Raw genomic sequence first — 27,057 nt, forward strand, 5'->3', positions numbered from 1 at the left:
AAGGCACTCTCCCAGTAACCCATTCCCCGCTGGGCACACCCTACCTGCCTATAGTTACTACATGGTTAATCCCTATCAGGAGATTAATACACTGGTTATGTTAAGATTCTCACAACCTAATCTTTTCACCTCTAAACTTTATTGCACTGTTTCACACATGAGCTTTGGGATTACCTTATATCTAAACCATAACAGTGGGGGCAACTATCAGGCATGATGGGCTATTTAATACTAAAACCTTAAATGTAGGAATTTAAGCTTTTTGAACATTATCCTCACCTCCAAGGAACCAAATATTCTCTGCACTTTCTTGCTATGAAGTAAGTCAGTGGAATGGCTATAATACATGCATAAACAAATTACTCATTATTTGTGATCATCACTATGAGAAACCACTAAAAATTTGAACCAGAATCTCTCCTGGTTGGGACTATGATTGCTAAAACTCTATGCCAAAGGTACTGAAAAAGCTATTGACAAAATTGCTTATTTGAGGGTATCTGAAGAAAACAATAGGAAGTAGTAGCTGAACTATCAAGCTTGGGGATAAACATTCTTTTATATTTCAGTGTAACTTTACAAGCATGAAAGAGAGAAAAACTCCCCTCAAGAATTCTTCAAGATCTCACTGAAGGTATGATTAGCTTCCTAATAGGAAAGCTAATAAGTTAAAATGTTCAGGTATTTCAAGAAGAGGATAAGGCAGTCATTGAAACTTTCAACTCTATTTTATTTCTCAGATTCTCTGTGGAGTACATAATCTTTGGAAGAGTTAATATAATTTTGAGTAATGGTGAATATATAAACTAATGCCAGATAAATGCAGAAGCTGGAAATATTGGGAAGGGGTTAGTAAGCAATAAATTGATTCTGTTGTTATTTTCAATTGATTAGGCCTGAAACCTAGCTTCTTATGAATATTTCTCAAAAAGTTACAAGAGGAATATAGAATAAAATCAATATTCAATTCACTTGTCACAAATAACTTTATTGCCTTTGGTTACTAATACCATTTATCTCAAAGAGGTGAGCAGACATCCCTGAAAGCTCCCATTTGCCAGTGACAGAAGAGAGCCATAAAGCCGAATTTTCTATTTGTAAATAGATTCCAAAATGCTGAAATAGACTATAATAAAATGTGCTTTGTTCCTAGAAAACTATGCAGCTTGTATGGCTTTTTACACACTTCATTTTTTTCCCCCTTCTCTCTTTGGAGATTTTTCTCAAACTTAATTCTCAGCTGGCTCATACAGAACGGATCTCAGTAAATTATACACTGTAGCTTGTTAGTGAGTGTAGAAAACTAGGATTCATATGTGATATTTTATTTTCCATTCTATGTCTGCCATTAAATCTTCTTAAGTCTACTTTTAAAATGTGCCTCAAGCCACACCCTTTATATCTATCTGTATTGTCACCTTTCTAATACAAGTCAACATCGCTTCTTGATTGAGCCACTGCAGTAAATTCCAAATTCATCTTCCCATTTTCTCTCCTGACTTCCCCAATTCATTTTTTTTGCAGAACATTCAGAAAATTATTTTTAAAACAGCAATGGAACCCCATGCTATTTCATAGCTTACACACTTTAAGTGGCTTTGCATTGTAGTAAGAATAAAATTCAAACTCATAACTTTTGACCTCAGGGACCCAGTTGAAACATCTTCCCCACTAAGATTCTGGGTAATAGAGTCTTATGTCTTCAGATAGGGATATCTGGGAACAGAGTGATTTCTAGGCATTTACACACTCAACTGTCTCCCTGCGAATTGTTGCTCCTGCTGCTTTCAGGTGACAACTAGCCACTCAGTGTTGTCAGGAGTGCTCACTCCCTGCCCCTTTAAGCCCAGAGGTGATAATTCTCTCTATCTACTGCTGGATCTGGAGTTACTACATCTTCCTTCACCCCATATCTGCTACATGTACCCTGTCTACTCCTTCAGTAGACCTTTATCAAACTTTTTATAAATCAGTCATATTGCATGTGAAATTCCTTTCTTGCTTAGAACCCACTGATGAAGTGTTTGATAATTGTGATGTCTCACTCAGAAGTCCAGAATGCTGAGAAAAAAGCAGAATAAAGGCCAGGATCATGAGGTTTCAAATGGAAATAAGGACTCTAGTGAGAACTGGAATCTCAGGCATTTTGTTACGGCAAGAAAAAAAAAATATGAGACCACTTAAGTTTTGCAGAAGGCTGAATGTAAAGGTGATGGATTAGTTAAATAGGCAGAGGGTATTTCAGAGAAGAATAGCATTCAGGCAGTGGATGGGCACCACTAGATGCTTTTAGCCAGATTTATAAAGAGAAGCAGAGTCCAAAGTCTTAGAAAGATTTGAAAGATTTGTAGGTTGGCTAGAAAAGAAAGACATTTAAAGGTGTGGACAAGGATAGTGTAGATATTAGCAACACTGTTAAAAAGACACTAAATATTTTGCACTGGGACAATATGAAAGATGCCTTAGGGGTATTTCAGGAATTGTAAGCCTGTCCCCCCGCCCCCCCCCCCCGGCCAATCACTGGCTTAATGGTGCAAAAGTGTAAATTCTTTGTAAGAACTTTTCCTTCAGAAGAGAACCTTGGGCACCCTACCCAAACAGGGATACCTAGAGAATTATATCCGTAGGATTTGTTTTCCCATGTTCAGCTATGTTCAACCATCCAAACACTCAGAGGCTGCTGCAGCTGGGGTTCAAGAAGGCACTGACATTGCTTGCAACAGCAGTAAACCTTTGCATTGTCCACATTATGCTGGTTTTGCAGGCATGCAGAATTTGAGAGTTACATGGCTATAGAGGTTTCCACTGAGATTTCAAAGGGAAGTTTAGGAGGACAGGTAGTGTGTGGTAGGGTTTAAGAGTTCCTGCAGGCATCCCATGAAAGGGTGATACATAGTGAAGCTGTGAGAATGAAGCCAGAGATGCAGTGGAGATCCCAGGAAATAGGAGATTCCAGGAACATGGAACTAGTATTAAGGGAAGTTGCAGGCAAACAGAACCAGACCAAGGAGAGTGACTACATATTTTTATTGTGAGAAGAACATGAGTCATTGAGTGCAAGGGTCAGAACATTATGGCTTGTATATTAAATGTCCCTGAAAGTCTCATATGTTAAAGATTTGTTCACCAGCCTGTGGTTCTATTGGGAGGTAGTGGAACCTTTATGATAGAACCTACTTTGAGGGAGTTAGGTTATGGGAGATGTGCCTTTGAAGACTATTTGGGGATTCCAACCCCTTTCTATCTTTCTGTTTTGCTTTCTGGCTACCATGAAGCGATTAGGTTTGCTGTACCACATTGTCTGTGCCTTGATGTTCTGCCCAGCCACAAGTCCAAAGGCAATACAGCCAGCCAACCATGGAATGAAACCTGTGAGCCAAATCAAACCTTTGGTCTTGTAAGTTGATTATCTCAGGTATTTTAATATAGCAAGAGAAAGCTGATTAACATAACCCATAAAGATTATAGAATTTAATGTCCTGGCTCAAGCACCCAAAGAATAATTTAATCAATAAAGTTGTTTAACTATAGGTTACTCATTGGTGGTCTGCCATCAATATAGGTGGGAATGCTACAATCTGCCCATTATACTGGATGAAAGATTGAAAAATCAAGGGAGATATCAATATTTAATTCATTTAATACTGAAGACTTCTCACTTAGTCCTTTAACCATACCTGTCTATATATCTAGAGAGACTTTTTCAGCAAGGCATTTAAAAAGTGCCTTAGTGAACGATCATTAATGTCCTTGAAAAGCACTGTGGTGTCTATATTCTGTAGGCTGGTTATCATGGGGATGCTCATTAACTTAGTCTCATTATAGGTAAATCCCTACTTTGGGTTTTGTAGGTTTCCCTATTAGTTAAGCATCAATACTCTGAATGGAAGATTTAAAAAAACAGCACAAAATTCCACTTTCCATACCCTTATGTCTTTGTTGTACTCTCATTTGATACAAGATTGTGAATCTAAAGCCTTAGAAATAAAACATTACTTATTCTTTATTGATTTTAAACAATGTAGTCAGATTTTTAGTATCTTTTTAATTATAATAATAGAAAATTTTGTTTGCTATTTCCTTTTTAGCCTTTACCCTCTTTCCTAAAAAAAGCTTGAAGAATATGTATATATATATACATATAAATATATATATATTTACACATGTACATATATGTATGAATGTGTGTATATATATGTATTTACACATGTACATTTCAATTAAAATTATATATATACATATATAATTTTAATTGAAATTGAAATAGGGGAGTGGATAAGCATGCAGGAAAGATTAAATTTGTTTTTGAGAGTCTCTGAGGAGGAGCAAGTTTGGAAATCTACTTGTCAAACTGATAGTTTATAACTTTTAGAATGGTGCTTTCCTTTCCTGAAAAAAAAGATGATGAGTTATTACTATCAGAGGTACTATGTCCTCTAAAAACTCATAAATTATTATCTGTAATAATATAATATTTTGTGCCTCAGTAATTACTTTAATAAATCCCTTAAGTACCTTAGGATATGTGTTTTGAGGGTCTGATAATTGGATGGAATCCAGTTTTTAATGCAGTTTTGATGTGAAACTATCCTTGTTTTACCACCCTATCACAAATCTAGTTACTGGCCAGTGTTAGAAATTAAAGGAAAGTTGCTATTATAAGGTTTTATTTTGAGTTTTTTTAAAAATTTTTATTTTGCTATAGGTCTAGTAAAATAAATGTGAATTTTAAGTTTATTTTTCAGGATTTCTGTTTTAAGGAAAACATTTTAAACTATAATATTATGAATAAAACTTACCAAATTTATCAGTGGTGGTTTTCTTAGATTTTAGCACTACTGTTCACTAGTTGCTTGGAATCAAGTTTTCAGAGGTAAATATAACAGCCACAACAACAAAAATATGACTAGCATTTGTTGAGAATTATGTACTAGGATGTATGTGACTTCTGATTGATGATCTTATTGAATCCTTAGATAAAATTACTATCAACATATTTTGTATGATTTCACAAATAAGAAAGCTAGGTTTAGAGTTAACTAAACTTTCCATGGTAAAAGTGACCAGGACAGAAGTGAGGCCCTGACAGTGTGCTCCACATTCTAGGTTATGCTAAACTCACAATTTATGGTGCTTTGAAAGAACTATAATATGGTACTATATGGGGACAGCAGAACTAGGAGAAAATTTGAGGTCAATATTCTGAAAGAAGTTTAAAATTAAAAACAAAAGACAAATTTAGAATCATTTAGTCTAACCATTTTACTGATAAAGGACATGGTCTCTTAGGTTCTCCCCTTACAAACTATGAAAAATTTGGGTTTCTTGATTTTTCAGGTTTTTTTTAATCTGTAAAATATTGGTAATAACAGAATCTTACCTGAAATCTCACTCTAGTATTAAATGTAATTCATAATATATGTACTATCTCTTTCCTTTTCTAAGATTTTTCTAACAAGAGAATTCATGAATTATGAAGATTAGGAGGGATAGTTAAATTAATTATCTCCATGTTTGACTTCATATTCTAATTCTCAGTGATATTAGAACAAAGAATAAGGAAGCATTGGTCAGGAGCATGCATAAAAAAATAAAAAAATCAAGTTCAAATCAGCATCAGGAATGACAGTGATATTTTCTTTTAGTTTCTTAAGACTTATTTGTAGATAGGTTTACTATCTCTATTGGAATGCATCACTTTAAAAATAACAGAAAGCTCAATCAACATTTATCTCTCCAAACTAAACAACTATTTTCTTTTTTACCAAGAAATACTGAATGTGTACTTATTGGCCTTGGTTTCCTTGTTTATTTTTGACAAGGTTGTTTCTTCTATTGGCCTCTCATGATCTCTGGATATTTACTATAGATCCAAAAATCATGACTTCCATAAGGCAGGAGAAGGATGAAGGGAATGGTTTCAGTCTTCTCTGTCCCTTTTATCAGGAAATGCAAAACTTTCTGAGAAGACTCCAGCAAACTTTTATAAGTATCTTATTTGCTAATACCAGGCCACTGTGTTGTCCAGCTGGCTTTCTAAGTGTAGAGTTGTAAGGAGATTTTAACTACTCAAAAGCATTATTTTGATTTATGATGACTATATGTAAGCCACACTTATATAGCAGCTCGAATATAGATTAATGGAAGTAGAGAAGGAAACTGGCTTTACAGAGTAACTATAAGTCCTGTTCTGTATATTAAGAATGTTATGTTTATTAGTTCATTTATTCATTAAAACATCTTTTGGAAAAAATAGAAAAATAAGCTGAGATTTTGCAAAGTAAAGTCTTTTGCAAAGATCTACATTAGATTTTTTGAAACAGTCTGATGGACTTGAAAGTCTCTGTTTGTAATTAGAACGTAAAAAAGTGAAGGCAAATGCTAAGAAGTAGAATAGTTGAGTTTTATAGTGGTTCCGTTCCTAGTCTTTTGAGGAATCCCATAATGCTTTCCAAAATGGTTGTACTAATTTGAAGTCTCGCCAAAAGTGTCCGCCAAGAACTAACTAACTAACTAAATATTTAAAAAAAAACAAAAACAAAAGTGTTTGCAAGTCAATTTCCCTCCATATCCTCGTCAGCATTTATTAATTATTTGTATTCTTGTTGAGTGACATCCCAACTAGAGTGAGATAAAAATCTCAGTGTGAAGCATGATTGTGAAGCATGTTTTCCATATATTTGTTGGCTATGTGCATTTCTTCTTTTAAGAAATCTCTGTTAGTTCAATTGCCCAATTATTGATTAGATGACTTGTTTGTTGGTGCTAAGTTTTTGATTTCTTTATATATTGTGGATACTAATCCCTTGTCAGAAGAGTAGCTGGCAAAGATTTTCTCACCCTCTTTATGTTCTCTCTTCATGCTCTTAATTTTTTTCATTTGCTTTGCAGAAGAGCAATTTGAAGTCATCCCATTTATGAATTCTTGGTTAATTTCTTGCCTTTGAGAGTTTTATGAGGGATGTTGGTGCATATGTCAATATGTTGTAGTACTGCCCCTATGTTTTTATATAGAAGTTGCAATGTTTCTGGTCTAATCCCTAGGTCTTTGATCCACTTTGAGTTTGTTTTTGTGCAGGGTAACAAGGATCTAGTTTCATTCTTCTTTATATGGATATCCATTTTTCTTAGCAATATTTGTTCAAAAAGGTTTCTTTTCTCCAATGTCTGTTTTTCCCACCTTTTTCAAGGATCAGATGATAGTTTCTATGTGGATTTGTCTCTGTGTCTCCTACTCTATTCCATGAATCTTCATGTCTGTAGTTATTCCAACACTATGCTTTTTTTGTTACTATAGTTTTGTAGTATAATTTGAGATCAAATATTATGATATTACCATTATCACTGTTATTGCTCAGTATTGATTTGTCTATTCTGGATCTTTTATTCTCCCATATGAACTGCATACAGATGTTTGTAAGAGCATGATTCATAACAGTCAAGTTACGGAACTAGCTCAGTTGCCTGTCATCATATAGAGTTTTAAAAGATATTTAAAGGATTTTGCCTAGAAGCAACTTGTTCTACCCTTCAGTCTATAGTGTTATACAGTCTTTATTTAAAGCTTTTCCCATGCAAATAAAACAATAGTAAAACAAACAAGTAAACAAATCAACAATAAAAAAATCTAACATCTATAGACTGGTGTTTCTTCACAGAGTATATTCCAGAACTAGCAAATATACAGAAGTAAGAAAATGTCAAGTTTAATGATGACAGAGAGATGACAGTGGCATATACTTGTAGGGAGGTTTAAAATGATCAATGTGTGTATAGGGTGGAGAAGGGCTGAGAATATGCTTTCCTTGTATAAGATGACTTTGATTTAAAGATCCTATGAAGGCTTAAACCCTTTCAAAGGCAGTCATCGGGGGTTTTAGAGAGATTTTCAACACAGTCCACTGAACAGAAGAAAAATATTTGCCCTACAGTTATCAGATACACAGGAGAAAAAGCATATATGGTTTCTGACAGCAATTACCAAATAAAAACACATTTAAAATAAAAGTTTGAAATTTCATTGCCAACACAACTATGATGAGTTTACAAAATAAATTCTATGCCTTAGATATGCAGTCTGACCAACTGAGTCAACTGATTCCTCAAGGTGTCTGTCAGTCCATCTGTTATTTATTTCATCCATTCTTATGGGTAAACCTGTCCTCACTAATGATCAGGAAAAGTGACTTTATGCAGCATTAATCTCAAAGAAGGGGTAATTAGATTTTTTTAAAAAATCTTTTTGATTCTTTTTAGTTTATGACCATTCCTTTCTGTTGTTTGAAGGTATAAATATTTGACATTACACTGTATTTTGTAATATATTTTTGCTATATGAAAACATTATATATATATATAATAAATCTGGTTTTCAGAATAACTGAAATATTTAAAACTTTATCTGAACTTCTAATAATAACATTTTCAATAATGGCATGGTCTTTAATGATATTAATTACAAATAATAGTAATAACTAACATGTATTGAGTATAATCAGCTTTGTATCCATATACTGAAATACCTGAGGCAACTAACTTTATAAAGAGAAAAAGTTTTATTTGGCACAGAGTTTAGAGGTTCAGACTTCAAGATTAGGTAGGCTCTATTGAACTGGCCTTTGATGGAGGTGGTGGATGGCCAGGGCAGGAGTGTGTATCAGAGTGAGTGGTCAAATCTCACATGGAAGCAACAAAAGAGAGGATGGATCAGGGAGAGGTATCCTACAACAATTTCTTTTAAGATTGTGCCTCAGTGACCTATGTACCTTCCTCAAGCTTCACCTCTTAAATATCCACCATATTATCTAACATATCAACCTGGGGACCAAGCTTATATAACACATGGACCGTCGGGAATGTTCAACATCCAAACCAGCACTGACTTATTGGTGACAGATTTTATAAATTTATTATTGGCCCAATTTCACTTAATCTTCTTCAGAACTTTATAGAATAGGTGCATTATTATTTATAATCCCTATAGAGCTAAACAATTTGCTCAAGGTCCCACAGCATTTTTTTGGATAACTTACCTGGGTCCTGCCTCAACATGAAATGACAATGCTAAAGAAGTTTGGATTGTGCAGCAATCCTAGAACTTTAAACTCCAACTTTAAAATTCTCAACCATTGAGTTCAATAGTTTCTTTATTCAGCTTTTGTCTAGAGGATCTGTCTAATGGTGAGAGCAGTGTGTTGAAGTCACCCATAATTATTGTGTTGTAGTCTATTTGACTTTTGAACTTGAGGAGAGTTTGTTTTATGAACGTTGCAGCTCCATTGTTTGGTGCATACAAATTGATAATTGTTATGTCTTCTTGGTGGATGGTTCCTTTTAACAGTATATAGTGTCCTTCTTCATCCCTTTTGATTAACTTAGGTTTGAAGTTGATTTTATTCGATATGAGTAGGGCCACTCCTGCTTGCTTCCGAGGGCCATAGGAGTGATATGATTTTTCTCAACCTTTTACCTTCAGCCTGTGTATGTCTTTTCCTATCATATGAGTCTCCTGAAGGCAGCATATTGTTGGATTTGTTTTTTTGATCCAGGTTACTAGCCTATGTCTCTTGATTGGTGAGTTTAGGCCATTAACATTTAAGGTTACAATTGAAATATGATTTGTACTTCCAGTCATGTTTATTTATTTATTTATTTTAGTTTGGCTAGTTTTTACTATTTGGTTATTTTCCTCCCCCTTTACTGAGATACCTCCTGCTGTTAGTTTTTGGCACTATTTTTCCATTCCTCTTCTTGTAGTATTTTGCTCAAAATGCTTTGCAGTGCTGGTTTTCTGGCTGCGAATTCTTTTAGCTTTTGTTTATTATGAAAGATTTTAATTTCATTGTCAAATCTGAGGCTTAATTTTGCTGGATACAGTATTCTTGGTCGGAATCCATTATTTTTCAGTGTATGAAATACATTGTTCCAGGATCTTCTCGCTTTCAAAGTCTGTGATAAAAAATCAGTCGTTAACCTAATTGGTTTACCCCTGAATGTAATCTGCCTCCTTTCTCTCGTAGCTTTTAATATTCTCTCCTTGTTCTGTATGTTGGCTATCTTCATAATTATATGTCTTGGAGTTGGTCTATTACGGTTTTGAATGTTTGGGGTCCTGCAGGCTTCCAGGATTTGGCAATCCATTCCATCTTTCATCTCTGGGAAGTTTTCTAGAATTATTTCATTTAATAGGTTGTCCATTCCTTTGGTTTGATTCTTTATGCCTTCTTCTATCCCGATGACTCTCAAATTTGTTTTTTTTTTATGACATTCCATATCTCTTGAATAGATTGCTCGTGGGATTTAAGCATCTTTTCTGTGTTGACTGTATTCTTTTCAAGTTGATAAACTTTGTCTTCATTATCTGATGTTCTGACTTCTATTTGATCTAGTCTATTTGTAATATTCTCGTTTGTGTTTTTAATTTGGTTTATAGTTTCCTGCATTTCTAGGATTACTGTTTGATTTTTTTTAAAGATCTCTATCTCCTGGTAAAGCTCGTTCTTTGCCATTTGAATTTGTTTGTTTAATTCATTTTCAAAATATGCTTTTATTGCTTGGACTTGCTATCTCATGTCTTCTCTAATATTCCTTTCCATCTGAGTTAGGTATGCCTTGAGTTCTTTCCCTATCCCTGTTTCTGATGCTTCTAGGTCCTCCTGTAGAATTAAGTTGTCCTGCATTGTTTGTACTCCTTTTTTCCCTTGTTTTTTCATGATCTTCACGCTACTTTCCAGCTCTATTTGATTGCTGTGTTTCTGCTCTCTTCTATAAATTTGTTTTGGTTTTTTATATCTCTTTTGTCTCTCCTTTGTGTTGGTAGACTATGCTTGCTAAAGTGGATTCCACTGGGAAGGAATTCTGACGGCTGAGCTCCAGTGATGTCACCTCTCTGCTATGGCGGGCCCCAGGCTCCTTACTGGGGTGTCCAAATGGAGGGGTGGGACTGGACTGTCTCTGGTTGGTTTCAGCTCCCGGACGCCGGCGGGCGGCCGGGCGGTCTCCAGCCACCCAGTCGTGCTGGCAGCCGGTGGGCGATCGGTCGCCTGCAGGAATGCGGTCTCCAGCCACTCAGTCGTAGGGCCAATGGGCCAGCTGTCTCTGGTGGGCGGGTGATCTCTAGCCGCCCAGTTGCAGGGGCAATGGGCAGGCTGTCGCAGGCGGGTGGGTGTTCCCCAGCTACCCAGTTGTGCGGGCAGCCGGCGGGCGATTGGTTGCCGGCGGGCGTGCAGTTTCCAGCTGCTCAGTCGCAGGGACAATGGGCCGGCTGTCGCTGGCGGCCGTGCGGTTTCCAGCCACCCAGTCGCAGGGGCAATGGGCCGGCTGTTGGTTGTGGGTGGGCAATCTCTAGCTGCCCAGTCGCGCGGTCGGTCGCTGGCAGGGGGCAGATTCCAGCCTCCCAGTCGCGCGGGCCTGGCCTCTAGTCCCCTGGTTTCTCCTGCTAGTCCTGGTTTCTCCTGCTAGACCAGATTTCCCCTGAGCGATGCCTCTTGGCAGTTCAAACTATACTCGTTTATGTTTTTTTGATGCTAATACCATGTTGTTTTTGTTTCTACAGCTCTGTAATATAATTTGAGATTAGGTATTGAAATGCCTCCTGAATCACTCTTCTTACTCAGGACTTCTTTGGCTCTTCTGGGTCGCTTATTCCAAATGCACTTAAGGACTGTGTGTGTGGTTTTTTTTTTTTTTTTTTTTTTTTTTTTTTTTTTTTTATACTTTGAGGAATGTCCTTTATTTTCATGGGAATTGCATTGAATCTGTATATTGCTTTTGGTCGTATGGCCATTTGGGCAATGCTAATTCTGCCTATCCAAGAACATGGACGGCCTTTCTATCTTTTGGGGTGTTCTTCAATTTCTTTCTGCAGTGTTTTAAAATTTTAATTGTAGAGATCTTTCACCTCCTTGGTTAGGTTAATTCCCAAGTTTTTATTTTTATTTTGAGATTATTGTGAATGAAATAGTTTTCCTGATTTATTTTTGAGCATAATGACTGTTGGAATATAGAAAAGCTATGGATTTATGAATGTTGTTCTTGTATTCTGGTACTTTGCTGAACTCATTTATCATCTCTAGAAACTTCTGCTAGAGGTTTTGTGTCTTCTAGATATAGAACCATGTCATCAGCAATCAGAGATAATTTGACGACTTCTTTTCCTATTTATATCCCTTTTTTCCCTCCCTCTGGCCTTATTTCTCTGGCTAGAGTTTGAAGTACTATATTCAATAAAAATTGTGAAAGTAGACATTCTTGTCTTGTTCCTGATTTTAGAGAAAATTCTCTCAGTTTTTCTCCATTAAGTATGCTGTAGGCTTTGAGTTAGCCTTTGTAATGTTGAGGTAATATTCTATCCCTAGTTTCTTCAGCATTCTTTAACATGAATGGGTACTGCATTTTGTCTGTCAAAGCTGAATTCTGCATCTATTGAGATGATTATGTGATTCTTGTCCTTAGTTTTATTTATATAGTGAATTGTATGTATAGATTTGTGTAGGTTGACCCAACCTTGTACCCCTGGGATGAAATTCAATTGCTTATGGCATATTATCTTCTTAATGCCTTAAGTTTTGCTAATATTTTGTTAAGAATTTTTGCATCTATATTTAACAGGAATATTGGTCTGTAGTCTTCTTTCTTTGTTGTGTCTTTGCCTGGTTTTGGTATCAGGATGATATTGGATTCATAAAGTGAATTTATCAGTGTTCACTTCTGTTTCATGGAATAATTTAAGGGGGATTTGCAGTAGTTCTTCTTTAAAAGTCTGGTAGAACTTGACTGAGAATCCATCTGGTTCTGGGCTTTTCTTTGTTGGAAGGTTTTACATTGCTGTTTCAATTTCATTACTTTATATTGGTCTGTTTAGGTTTTTTGTGTCTTCTGCATTCCATTTGGGAAAGTTGTATGTGCCCAGAAATTTTGGCAATGTCTTCTATGTTTTCCAGGATATTGTATAATTTTTTCAAAATAGTTTCAAATAATCTTTTGAATTTCAGAAGTGTCTGTGACAATATCTCCTTTTTCATCTCTAATTTTATTTATCTGAAGGTTTTATCAATCTTATTTATCTTTTCAAAGAAACAACTCTTTATTTCCTTCATTCTCTGTATTTTTTTTGTTAAATTCTAAACTTCATTAATTTTGCCTCTGACCTTTGTTTTTTCCTATCTTCTACTGATTTTGGAATTCGTTTTTTCTTTTTCCTTTTCTAAGGCATTGAACATTAGATTTTTCTTTTGGAATCATTTTTTTTTCTTCTTCTTTTTTAAATGTAGGAACTCAATGCTATAAATTTTCCTCTCAGAATTGCCTTTATACTGCCCCAAAGATTTTGATATGTTGTATCTCTGTTTCTGTTTTTTTTTCTAAGAATTTCTTGATTTTGGCTCTCATTTCTTCTATGATCTGTCCTAATTTAAAAGATTATTGTTCATTCTCCATTTGTTTATGTGGTTTTAATCATTTTTCTTGCTCTTGATTTCTTATTTTATTTCATTATGACTTCATAGAATGCACAGGATTTTATTTGGTTTGATTTTTTTGTATTTGCTAAGACTTACATTGTGACTTAGAATATGGTCTGTCTTGGAAATGCTTCCATGAACTGCTATGAAGAAAGTAAATTCAGCTGTTTGTGGGTGAAATAGTCTGTAGATGCCTATTAGGTCTTTTGATTTATAGTATTATTTTGGTTGGAAATATTTTTTAATTGGAAAAATAATCTTTATTTAAATAAATAAACAAGTTAAGATGCCAATGACAAAAGTTGTTTCCTAAAACTTGACAGTTAAGATTTCCCTAAAGTTAAAAAAAAAACACTTAAAATTAAATCTTCTATTTGCTAGCTCTTCAACTTACAAGTTCTCCATCAGTTTTTCTGACTTTTTCTCCAGAATTTATAGTTGTTGGGATCATTATTATCCATAGCCTCTTTTTTCAGTTCTCTTGGTTCACTTTCACAAACCTGTAGTTTTGGAGTAAAAGTCTGAAGAATGAAGGAGAATGATGCATGTTATCTTCATTCCACATATCAGTGTCAGGAATCTGATGGGCAGCATTAGAAGGTTTTTCATTTGGGTTCAAACTTGGAGAACTAACCTTTGGAAGATTAAATGGCTCGTCATTTACTGCAGTTCTTTCCGTACAGTTAGCCTCATGCTCCTTGAGCCATTCAATTGGGACCACATGACAAGCATTGTATTTGCAGTTAGCCATCTTTTTAGCTATCTTTGGATTTTTCTTTTGCATGATGCTAGGTGGTACTGTAACCTGCTGGCTGGCATCCTGTGGTTCAGGACATAAGGACATGTTTTTAAGTCTTCTGGCACTATGAGGCCTTATTCTCAAAGTGACATCTCTCAAGAATCCTAAGGGAAGTGTCACTTCCAGTCAACAATGAGAATCGATGTGTCTTTCAAGCCTTCTAATTAGTTCTTCTCCTCCCACTGTAGGTTCTATGGTTTCTCAGGAGTTTGGAAGGTCTTAATGTCACAGTGAAGTCTTAGAGAAGTGATTCTCAATCTTGCTGTACATGAGAATCACTGAGTAGTTTTAAAGTGACAGATCCTTTGGTGCCACTCCAGAACTATTGGATCAGAATCTCAAGAGTAGAGACTGGCTGAGCGTAGCATTTAAAAAGGGTTCCAGGGAGAACAAAGATGGTGGGCCAGAGGGAGGCAGCATTCTGTGTCACTCCATGATCCAGATCTCACCCAGTTGGAATACTACATCTGAGAGAGTTTTAGAGGACCCCTACACAGTTTATTTCCACAGAGATCACCAGCACTGTGACCCCGCGTAAGGCTCTGAGCCTCAGCATTCCAGCAGAACTCCAGACTCCTGGCTCCCAACACCCAAAGCCCCAAATTCTAGCCAACACAGGGCTCACAAAGGCCTTAGCAGAATCATCTATCAGCACCTCTGCAGAACTCCCAGACTTCGCTCCGCTCCTACACAGGTCACTCAGCTGCTACCTACCCTTAGCACAATGCCATCGCCTCACTTCCCCCACCTCACTAGACACCCTGGCACTGGAAGCAGACTGTCTCCATTTTGGCTCACCTTCCTCGTCATAATTGTTGGGGGAAGCTCCCAGATGGGTCTACAGCTGGCCAGGTACTAGGTTTCCAACTCTACCCTCTCCCCAGCAGTGGTAACCCAACACAGTAGCTTCCCAACACAAAACAGCTCTCAGTTGAACAGGTGTGCAGTGTGACCAGAGCGCCGCACATGGGAGCCCCAGTGTGAGAGGTCCCTCAGATAGGAACTGATAAGGGAGAGGGAGATGGGGCTAAAGTTTGGAGCCTAACAGAGAGACCAGGAACTGGGAAATCTTCAGGCAAGATAGGGTGATAATACTAGGCGCTCAAGTCATACAAGCGGTCCCCAAAAAGAGACCAGTGAGGTGCAGTCTACCTGCAGGGACTGGCAGGTGTCACTTCCTGCTTCCAGGTACCCTGAACCAGGACCAGCCTTCCCACCTTGGTTATCTCCACCATTCTGAGGGCAGAGACACCAGCTTAAAACAGACAACCCCACCTATTGGATGAGAAGAGAAGCAGGAAAGATATGGATCTCTAAAACTAGCAACAATCCTGGTTTCTTCCTTATTTTTTTTCTGTTTTTCTTCTACCCCTTTATCTGCCAGCACTCACATCCCCAACATATGTGAAACCAAGAACTTTGCATGAAATAGGATTTTGAGGACTGAATCATCTGAATAATATAATATAGTGGTGCTGTACATGACCTTTTTTTGGTCTCTTTTTTCTTCTTTTAGTTTTCTTTGCCCCTCCAGATTTTACTATTTTAACAGCTTGTAGTTTTCTAAATACATATGTGTGTTTGTTTTAGGTACTCTACTCTCTTCCCACATACTTGTCTATCCTAAATTACATAATATCTATTCTCTTGCTACTAACCCTGTTCATTAGATTTATCTTTCACACTTCATAAGATATAGTAACTCTATATCCTCACATCCTACCTCCTCAGTATATCATCCTATACCCCCCCAGTTCATTGTCCACCAACAGAAACTGTAAACCTTTTACAAAACTACTGATTATATGATAGATAATAATTAAATCTAACATTTCTGTACATTGAGACTAAACTGTAAATACCTAATAACAACGAATTGTTCATAAGTGGTGTATTGTTGATATTGGGATCTGTTAACATTGTCCTTCCCCACAAAGGAGATGTTTTGGGACCCTCCAAGAGCACTATAAAACTATAGGGTAAAAACAATAACACAGTGGACCCACAGAGCTAGAAAGGAAGACACACAAGCAATATGAAAAGATAAGGGAAGAAAGTGCCCCAAACACATCAAGACACCACATTATTAGAATCATTGGCAGCCATAGCAGAAAAAATGACAGAGAAGGAGTTTAGGATGTACATAGTTAAAATGTTCTGTGAACTCAAGGAAGATATAAGAGAGCAAATACAGGCACAGTGAAAGATCACTTTGACAAGGAACTACATAAAGAAATACAGGAAGCAAAAGATCACCTCAACAGGGAGATAGAGGTTCTAAACAAACAAACAAACAAACAAACCTCCTTGAAATGAAAGAAACAATAAACCAAATTAAAAGCTCAAATGAATGAAAGCATTACCAACAGAATAGACCACTTGGAAGATAGGACATTAGACAATAAAGGCAAAATATATAAAAATCTTGAAAAGAATGTAGACCACACAGTGATAATGATAAGAAACCATGAGCAGAATATTCAAGAAATATGGGATAGCATAAAAAGACCAAATTTAAGAGTTATTGGGATAGAGGGAGGCATAGAGGTCCAAACCAAAGGAATGAACAATCTATTCAATGAAATAATATCAGATAACTTTCCAAACATGAAGAATGAATTGAAAAGACAAATTCAAAAAGCTTACAGGGTGCTAAGTGTACAAAATCACAGCATATCCACACCAAGGCACATTATAATAAAATGCCCAACATACAGAATAAGGAGAGAATTTTAAAAGCCACAAGACAAAGAAATCAGATTACATATAGGGGAAAACCAATTAGGAAAATGTCAGTTTTCTCAACACAGACCCTGAAAGCTAGAAGATTCTGGAACAACATACATCAAGCTCTGAAAGAAAATGGATGCCAAGCAAGAATCTCATATCCAGCAAAATTAAGCTTTAGTTTGGATGGCAAAATAAAAACCTTTCATGATAAACAAAAGTTAAAAGAATTTATAGTTAGAAAACCGGCACTACAAAACATCTTTGGAAAAATATTCCATGAAAAGGAAACAAAAAACAATGAAAATCAGCAGAGAGAGGTGGTACCCTAAAAGAAAAACTAATCAAAGAAAAAAAATCAAGTTAAATAACAAAAATAAACAAATATGGCTAGGAATACAAACCATGTCTTAGTCCTGAATGTTAATGGCTTAAACTCACCAATCAAAAGACATAGGATAACGGGTTGGATTAAATAAAGACCCAACAATATGCTGCCTTCAGGAGACTCATCTGATAGGAAAAGACATACACAGACTGAAGGTGAAAGGTTGGGAAAAATCATACCACTCACATGGACTGCAGAAACAAGCAGGGGTTTCCATCCTCATATCAAATAAAGTAGACTTCAAGCCAAATTTAATCAAAATAGATAAAGATGGACATTACATACTGCTCAAGGGAACCAACACCAACAATATATATGAATCATAAATACATATGTCCCAAACAATGGGGCAGCTCTGTTCATCAAACAAATTCTTCTCAAGTTCAAGAGTCAAATTGACTGCAGCACAATAATTTTGGATGACTTTAACACACCTCTCTCACCACTGGATAGATCTTCGAAACAAAAGTTGAAAGAAAATATAGATCTCAATAATACAATTAATAACTTTGACTTAACTGACATACATAGAATATTTCAACCTGCATCAAGTGCACTTTCTTCTCAGCAGCACATGGATCTTTCTCTAAAATACACCATATAATATGCCACAAAGCAACTCTTAGCAAATTCAAAAAAGTAGAGATACCATCATGCATTTTATCATAACATAATGAAATAAAATTGGAAATCATTGACAAAATAAAAAATAAAAATCACTCCAACACCTGAAGAGTAAACAATGTGCTACTGAATGAACAATGGGTTGTAGAAGACATCAAGAAGGGGATTTTAAAATTCTTAGAGGTAAATGAAAACATAGACACAACATATCGAAATTTCTGGGAAACTATGAAAACAGTACTAAGAGGAAAGTTCATTGCATGGAGTTCATTCCTTAAAAGAAGAATAAGTCAACAAATAAATGTCCTAACATTACATTTCAAAGCCCTAGAAAAATAAGAACAAATCAACAGCAAAAGCAGTAGAAGGCATGAAATAATTAAAATTAGAGCTGAAATCAATAAAATTGAAACAAAAGAAACAATTGAAAAATTTGACAAAACAAAAAGTTGGTTCTTTGAAAAAATAAATAAAATTGACAGACCCTTAGCTACACTAACAATGAAAAGGAGAAAGAAAAATCTAATTACCAGCATATGTGATAAAAAAGGTAATATCACAACGGACACTAGAGAAATATAGAGGATAATTAGAAATTATTTTGAAAACGAATACTCCAATAAAATAAAAGATATTGGAGGCATTGAAAAATTTCTTAAGTCATATGATTTTCCTAGATTGAATCTGGATGATATATACAATTTAAACAGACCAATATCAAGTGATGAAGTAGAAGACATCATCAAAAGCCTACCAACCAAGAAAAGCCCAGGACCAGAGGGATACACAACCAAGTTCTACAAGACCTTTAAAGAAGAATACCAATAATCTTCAATTTATTTCAGGAAATAGAAACAGAGGCAGCACTTCCAAACTCATTCTATGAAGCCAATATCACCCTGATCATAAAACTAGGCAAAGACACACAAAGAAAGAAAACTTCAGACCGATATCTCTAATGAACAAAGATGCAAAAATTCTCAATAAAATTATGGCAAATTGATTACAAAAACATATCAAAAAGATTGTGTTCCACAATCAAGTTGGATTCACCCAGGGATGCAAGGTTGGTTCAACATATGGAAGTCAATAAATGTAATTCATCACATCAATAGACTCAAAATAATAATCATATGATCATCTCAATAGGTGCAGAAAAAACATTTGACAAAATACAGCACCCTTTCATGTTCAAAACATTAGAAAAACTAGGGATAATAGGAACATATCTCAACATCGTAAAGGCTGTATCTATGCTAAGCCCCAGGCCAAAATCATTCTAAATCAAGAAAAAATGAAGCCATTTCCTCTAAAAACTGGAACAAGACAGGGATGCTCTCTTTCTCTACTTCTATTTAATTTAGTTCTTGAAACACTGGCCAGGGCAATTAGATAGACGAAAGAAATTAAAGGGATACATATAGGAAAAGAAGAACTTTAATTAGCACTATTTGCTGATAATTTTATTCTATACCTAGAAGACCCCAAAAATCTCCACCAGAAAACTTCTAGAACTAGTAAATAAATTCAGCAGAGTAGCAGGATATAGAATCAACACCCATAAATCAAAGGCATTTCTGTATAACTGTGACAAATCCTCTGAGAGGGAAATGAGGAAAACTACCCCATTTACAATAGCCTCAAAAAAATAAAAATAAAAAAATACTTGGGAATCAAAGAAAGAGATGAAAGATCTATACAATAAAAACTACAGAACCCTAAAGAAGGAAATCAAAGAAGACCTTAGAAGATAGAAATATCTACCTTGCTCTTGGATAGGCAGAATTAATATTATCAAAATGACCATACTACCAAAAGCACTATACAGATTTAATGCAAGTCTGATTAAAATATGAATGGCATTCCTCATAGAAATAGAAAAACTAATCATAAAAATCATCTGGAAAAATAAGAGACCCAGCTAAAGCAATCCTTAGCAGGAAGAGTGAAGCAGGTGGCATCACTATACCAGACCTTAAACTATACTAGAGAGCAATAGTAACAAGAACAGCATGGTATTGGCACCAAAGCAAACTGAAAGACCAATGGTACAGAATAGAGGACACAAAGACCAACCCACAAATTAAAATCATCTTATATTAGACAAAGGAGCCCAAAATATGCATTGGAGAAAAGATAGCATTTTCAACAAATGGGGCTGGGAAAACTGGAAATCCATATGCAACAAAATGAAATTAAACTCCTATCTGTCACAATACACAAAACTCAAGGTGGATCAAGGACCTAGGAATTAAACCAGAGACTCTGCATCTAATAAAAGAAAACGTAGGCCCTGATCATCATCATGTGAGATTAAACCCCAACTTCCTTAATAAGACTCCTATAGCACAAAAATTAAAACCAAGAATCAATAAATGGATGGATTCAAACTAAAAATTTCTTCTTAGCAAAAGAAACAATCTGTGAGGTGATAGAGAGCCTACATCTTGGGAACAAATTTTCACCCCTCACACATAAGATAGAGCACTAATCTCTAGGATATATAAAGAACTCAAAAAGCTATATGCCAAAAAAAAAAAATAGCCCAATCAATAAATATGCCAAGGACATGAACAGAACCTTCTCAGAAGAGTATGTATAATCAATCAACAAACATATGAAAAAGTTTTCATAGTCCCTAGAGATTAGAGAAATGCAAATCAAAACTATTCTAAGATATCATCTCACTCCAGTCAGAATGGCAGCTATTATGAAGACAAACAGCAATAAGTTTTGGTGAGGATGTGGGGAAAAGGTACACTCATACATTGCTGGTGGGACTGCAAATTGGCACAGCCAATTTGGAAAGAAGTATGGAGATTTCTTGGAAAAATGGGAATGGAATCACCATTTGATCCAGCTATCCCTCTCCTTGGTCTATACCCAAAGGACTTAAAAAATAGCACACTATAGGGATACAGCCAAATCAATGTTTATAGCAGCACAATTCATAATAGCTAAACTATGGAACCAACCAAGATTCCCTTCAGTAGATGAAAGGATCAAAAAAAATGTGGCATATACACACAATAGAATATTACTCAGCAATAAAAGAAAATAAAATCATGGCATTTTCAGGTATATGTATGGTACTGGAGAACATAATGCTAAATGAAGTTAGCCAATCCCAAAAAACCAAATGCCGAATGTTTTTTCTGATATAAGGTGACTGACTCATAGTGAGGTAGGGAGGTGGATCATGGGAGATATAGATGAACTCTATATAGGGCAGAGGGGTGGGAGGGGAAGGGAGGGGGCACGGGGTTAGCAAGGATGGTGGGATGTAATGGACATCTTTATCCAAAGTACATGTATGAAGACATGAATTGATGTGAACATACTTTATATACAACCAGAGATATGAAAAATTGTGCTCTATATGTGTAATAGAAATTGTAATGCATTCCGCTTTCATTTATTTAAAAAATCCATAAAAATAAAATTAAAAAGGGTTCCATTCCTCAGGGGATTCTAGTTTGCACTCAGGGTTACTAGGCCTTTATGTGCGTACTTATATACCTTTAGAAGGGCTCCTCCAACTCACAGGAGGGACTGCTGAATAATCTTTTCAATAAATTTTCTCCAAACACTAGCATTTGGCATAATTAGTCCATCTTTAAACCTGGCCGTTTTCTTTATAAAGCATCAAACAGAACTTCACAAAAAATAATATGAGACACTCACCCTATCTTTATTGATTTTATATGGATGACCTGTCTATTGGTTGTAAGGGTGTGTTAAAATCACCCAATGTTATTGTATTAGGGTCTATCTGTGACTTAATGTCAAGAAGTATTTTTTATTGTTTTTTTTTTATTAGCTACACATGACATTATAATGATCTTGGCAATTCATATATTTGAATCAATTGGGGTATAATTTCTCATTTTTCTGATTGTACAGATTGCAGAACCACATTGGTCATACAGTCACCTATATACATACAGCAATCATAATTTCTATTTTATTCTGCTGCCAAGAAGTATTTTTTTAAATGTAATTGTCATTTGGGGCATAGGTACATAGTAAAATTATATCTTCTTGTTGGATTGTTCCCTTTACCAGTATGTAGTTAGCTTTCTTTTTTTGTTCTGATTAAGTTTTGCTTGAACTCTGCTCTTACTAATGTGAGAATAGCTATCCTGGTTATTTTTAAACTCCTTTGCATGGAACATTATTTCCATGATTTTAATTTTAGCCTATTTGTATCTTTGCCTATGAGATGAATCTCTCGCAAACAGTATGTAGTTGGATTTTGTGTTTTAATCCATCCCACCAATCTATGTCTTTTATTTGGGGAGTTAAGACCATCTGCATTGTTTTATTATAGATAGATGTTTATTATTGTAGTAGGTCTCAGCTTCCTGTCTCCTATAGAATGGGAAATGCTAACAAATGATGTACTCCAATAATGGGGCGGGTACAGAGTTCTAAATTGGAATTTAATTGGGATTCAGTTGTTTCGACCTTTGGGACTCTATTGGAGAGTATTTGAGATTTGATCCCACTTTCTTTTGCTGGGGAGATGCTGATCTCTACTGCATGTCTAGGTCTCAGGGACTTTTTGTAAATTCCACTGTCAGAGTGTGCAGTCTAACCCTCCACAGGTATCACATTCGCCACTATGTATGTAAATTACTCAGGATAAGACCTGGAATTCAAATACTCCTGTCTGCCTGTTATTGGCATCTTCCCAATAGATCTTATGAAACACCAGAAAGAAAGGGAGCACTCTATCCTTCCTGTTTCTGGATTGCCCAGGCACAATTTTTTCTGTATTGTTTCAGTCACACTGGACCAGCCATACCCTGGATTCTACGCTAGGCCACTGCTGGCCAGACTGGCAACTTCCTTTATGAGTTCCTGTTCTCCTGTCTTTGTTTGCTGCTGCAAGGCAAAAAAGTGGTTCATACTGCTGGCAACCCTGATTCCTGCCAGCCATTCCACCCATGGGCACAGTGATTTTGGTCATCTTTCATTCAAAAGCTTCCTGCACTGACATTGGGTTTATTAAGATAGCCTTCCTTTCTATTTTGCAGGATCCCCCAGGACATTTTGTTGTTGTTGTTGCACATTTTTTTTCTCTCTCTTCCTGTACTTCCTCTCCCCTTAGTAGCCATGACCACTACCACCACCAGCCAAGCTGACACATCTCTGACTTATTATTTCTTATTTTATGGTTGAAATTTCTGACTCTCTGTGTGGTTTCTTTAACTGTTCAATATTGAATTTCATTGAATTCCCTCAGTTACTGACCTTGCTGAAGAGCAGGCTTCACACTTTTCAAATCTTGAACTAAGAAACGGCTAGGAAGTACACCTTTTCTCTAATCTGCCATCTTCTTACAAACCTATGGTATTTATTTAATTTTTTAAAAAATGTTTTTGTCACCCACAGTACTTAAAATGTCAAAAAAAAAAACCATTAGATTTTATCTTCCCTTCCCTCACACTTTATTGCTTATATACAGTAACAGAGGGAAACATTTAGTGGAACCAGTTACTTCTAAATTTGAATTCTACAAAAATTAAAACAAATTTTACCTCAAAAAAGAAAATGTGTTTGTACCTCTTTTATCTGGCTTATCATGGTTCTCTTGCCAGAGACTCTTGTTAAGAGGCATTGGATCAAAACCCTGAGCTGACTGAATGGTAAAAACATTCACATTGGTAACAGGATAATTCCTTAAAGAGAATTTGGCTTGCTGTCTGAGAGACATCTTTATGAACCTGCTCCATGTAGCAATTTTTCTTCAGGGAATCAAGCTGTGGTTCTAATTCAACAGTGTGATTTTTGAATACATTTTTGGTTATCCTTTCTTGTGCTCCCATATTTTGTAGATAATTGAAAATAACCTACAACTATATAGAAAATACATATTGGGTAATCAAAAGAAAAAATGGCTATAAAGAAAATTAAATTGCTTTCTCCTTGAGATCTGGAGAAACTGAATTTTTGAAACTTTAATATTTAGCATCAAGTTCATTGGAAAACAGTAAAGACAGGCTAACACTGATTAAAATACTTGCTCCTTATTGTTTGAAGCCCAGTGAATTTAGCATGGTATTCAAGACTTCCAAGTCCCAGGTTCAATCTTAAATCCTGCTTCTTCTCTATGCATGCTATGCAAATGATTCTCCTGCCTTAACCTCTGGAATAGTTGGTATTATAGGCAAAAGCTCCCATACCTGGTGACTTATTTACTTTTTTAGTATCTGGTCAAGAATCATACTTTGCATACTTAGTTGTTGTGTCTCCATAGTTAATATATAGCCATTAAAAATCTTTCATGGTTTGATAAGTTTGATAAATCCAGGCCAATTGATTTGTAAAATGTTCTGCAATTTGGGTTTGTTTTTTCTCATCAGTCTCAGGTTAAATATTATTTTACAGAAATACTATGTAGCCTTAGTGGGTTTTATGGTTTCCTATTGCATCCTATCAGAAGGTACATATCCTATTCTGTTCCATGACTAATGATGCTCACTTCAATTTCTTGGTTAAGATGCTGCCACTATTATAAAAGTATCTTTTTTTTCTTCAGAATCCATAAATAATCTGTTGGGTGACACTTGCAGAATGTGGGAATCCTTCCACTCCAGATTTTTTTAGCTGGAATTCTTTTGTTAAGAAGAGCTTTTCCTCCCCTACTTTCTGTATATTTTATTGACCTTTAAAAATTCCATTATGTAATAATTTATTATGTTCTTTTCTTAAATGCTCAAATGTCCCAAATTTGGTCAGCTGGATATTTCAAGCTAGTCCCTATGCTTTTTTAAAAACAAATTTTCATGTCCCTTATAATCATTGAGTACTTTCTTGCTTTCTGACAGTGTAAGAACCTTTAAACTCCCATGTGATTTTCCTTGCATAAGCCATTTCTTCAAGAAACTCTATTTCCTTTATGGGGAGAATGGTATTTAGAAACCAAGATGTTGGCACTAGATGAGCACATTAATGTTAGGGTAGGCGTGAACAATTTTCTCTTCTATTACAACCAGTCTACTTTCATTTCTCTTGTTCCCACTTGTTTAGTTTTGGATTTTATACAATTAAAGCACTTCTTTTCTTTGCATTTTCATCTACGTATTGAGTTTCAAATGCTGCTATCTAGGTTTTCATGTGCTTCTTAAAGATTGGCACAGGGGATAGAATCCCTCTGTTTTCATCTGACAGCATAAAGCCCTCGAATTCCATATTCATTCAATTCTTTCTCAGTTACCTTTGTCTTTCTTCAGATATACTGAAGTCCTAAAATAATTAGGGATAATCAGTGGACTTTAATATCTGTAAGATAAAGCAAATTCCTACCTGTTTGCTTTGCCATCTGTTCCATTCTGCACTGGATAAATACATATTCAATCCCCCCAAACAGCATGCATTTCTCAAATACCCATGGTACCTGGCTCAAATTCCTTCTGGCTGATTCTGATTATGTCATTACAACTATTTGGATTCAAACACCCAGCAATTAAAAGAACTTAGAGCTGCTAATACGTATGTAGACCTTAACCATATTGTCTTTAAAGAGTGTGAGAGGTTTTACAAGACATTGTTTCATTGAAGGGACTATTATTATTTTAATGGAACATGTTATATATGCATATTATTTTAAAAGGTTTCTTTCTTTTTTTGAGCTGTCAGGCCTGCATTTACAAATAGGAGATTAATTATAGTACATTTTAATTGTTCCAAGTTTGACAATGGTAAAAAGCAACAATATAAATCCCAGTCTTTTTTTTTTTTCTTGTATCCATGTTTGTGTTTGAGGATTAAGAGTGTCTATGACTTGTTCTAGAGTGATAATTTCAATTGGCTCAAGTCCATTAACTGCAGGGAAAAACACCTGGCAAGGTGGTTTGTAGCAGCCCGTTCTTGTTAACCTTTCAGCCTTCACAATAACTATCAGCAGGCACCGAGTGAGGGCCTCTAATAAATTGGCATTAAAGCTGCTGACAGCTAATAACTTTTTATCGGTTTCCAGAACTAAATTAAAGAAAATGTTCTGATTAATAAGAATTAAAGAATTTTCAAATTCTGTAACCTTAGAATTGAACAGTTTTTTTAAAAAAATATAAAATAAGATACAGATCAATGTGATATTTTAGAATGTATTTTCCCCCCAAACAAAATAGACTTACAAAATAGATTATTTCAGCTATTTTAATCTAATTTAATTTTCAGCTACTGTGCTTTTTAAATTTTTCAGTAAAAGGGAAAGAGCTAAGAAATTAAAAACTTAGTATATCAACTATAGAAGTAAAATTTTAACTAGAGGGGCTGGGAATGTGGCTCAGGCGGTAGCGCGCTCGCCTGGCATGCATGCGGCCCAGGTTGGATCCTCAGCACCACGTACCAACAAAGATGTTGTGTCCGCCGAGAACTAAAAAAAAATAAATATTAAAAATTCTCTCTCTCTCTCTCTCTCTCTCTCTGTCTCTCTCTCTCTCTCTCCTCTCTCACTCTCTCTTTAAAAAAATTAACTAGAGTTTTTTAACATGTAAAATAATTTCACTAGTGAATTACAGAAGTCCTTTAGTCCCTATTAATTGTGAGAGATTAGACCTCAGTTCCCACAGGACAAATATTTTAAAGGGTTTAAAAAAGATTTATAGACGTGCTTCACTGTGCCTTGCCTACAAGAAAACCAATCTGCTTGTGGACTACGCCTGTCAAGAACCTGTTCATTTTGGCCTGTGATGCCTTCTGCCATGTTATGATACAGCAAGAAGGCTCTTGCCAGATCACCTTGATCTTGTTCTTCCCAGCCTCCAGAATTGTGAGAAATAAACTTCTGTTCATTAAAGGTTAATATTGAATGTGACATTTACAAATTCAAGTATGTTTTTAATATCCTCATTTCTACCCATCAAATCCTATATACTAAGGGTATCACATTTTTAACTTGCTCAAGTAATCTTTTTATTAATAAAATGATTTTTTCTTCTCAAGTTATCCCTTATTTTGACATTAGTTAAGAATAAAAGAACAGTGCTGGGCTGGGGTTGTGGCTCAGTGGTAGAGCACTTGCCTACCATGTGTGAGGCACTGGGTTCGAT

At 35.6% G+C, this 27,057-nt stretch overlaps 1 pseudogene; it reads right to left on the reverse strand.

The window, feature by feature from the left end:
• Positions 1 to 13,864: 13,864 nt before the first annotated feature.
• LOC113194254 (gametocyte-specific factor 1-like) lies at positions 13,865 to 26,711 on the reverse strand (annotated as a pseudogene).
• Between the last annotated feature and the right edge of the window lie 346 nt (positions 26,712 to 27,057).

This window comes from Urocitellus parryii, chromosome 2, assembly GCF_045843805.1.
Source record: "Urocitellus parryii isolate mUroPar1 chromosome 2, mUroPar1.hap1, whole genome shotgun sequence".
In the NCBI taxonomy this organism is placed as follows: Eukaryota; Metazoa; Chordata; class Mammalia; order Rodentia; family Sciuridae; genus Urocitellus; species Urocitellus parryii.